Genomic DNA, 581 nt, shown 5'->3' on the forward strand with positions numbered 1-581 from the left:
ACGTTACATGGCAGCGTCTAAAGTATTGCAGCTCTGGGTCATCGCTTGAAACCCAAGTAAGTGGAAGTTGTATTCTGCATTGAACTAATACGCCCATGACTGCTGTTGCCCTGAAGAGGCGGGGTTCGCCGTAAACAAAAAATGCACGGGATGAGAAGTGAACCACGTGTGTTGTGAGTGTTGCACCAGCTCCATTTGTAAACTGGTAGTTGCTCTCTTTACTCTTTCGCAGGGGCAATTTCGTAGTCTGTGAAGTTCTGCTGAGACGTGATTATTGCTAGTTGAAAACTTAACCCAATACCCCGCCTGGATGACTTGAAATACAGTCAGCTGTGGCAATTTTTGTTGGTCTCTGAAGGGACTCTTCAACTCTGTATTGATGACAAATCTCTAGTTGATGCATGATATTTAGCTCTTTGGTGTTCCCATTTATGTGGCTGTGAAGGGAAATATCCCTCATTTTTAGGCCACTTGGGAGAGTGGCCTCACTCTTGTGGAATTCATTTCTCTTTCATGGGAGATCAAGGAGTTCATCAGTAAATGAGTCAACTTCTTTTCTACTGATTGGGTGCGTGTTAAAT

At 43.9% G+C, this 581-nt stretch overlaps 1 non-coding gene across 1 annotated transcript; it reads left to right on the forward strand.

The window, feature by feature from the left end:
• The first annotated feature begins 220 nt into the window (after window positions 1-220).
• Window positions 221-361, forward strand: LOC111657376 (U4 spliceosomal RNA). Its single transcript, XR_002760928.1, has one exon. It is a non-coding gene; the product is annotated as a U4 spliceosomal RNA (small nuclear RNA).
• Window positions 362-581: the final 220 nt, after the last annotated feature.

The sequence above is a fragment of the Seriola lalandi genome, unplaced genomic scaffold, assembly GCF_002814215.2.
Source record: "Seriola lalandi dorsalis isolate HSWRI2012SDOR001 ecotype SW California unplaced genomic scaffold, Sedor1 jcf7180002054395, whole genome shotgun sequence".
Classification (NCBI taxonomy): Eukaryota; Metazoa; Chordata; class Actinopteri; order Carangiformes; family Carangidae; genus Seriola; species Seriola lalandi.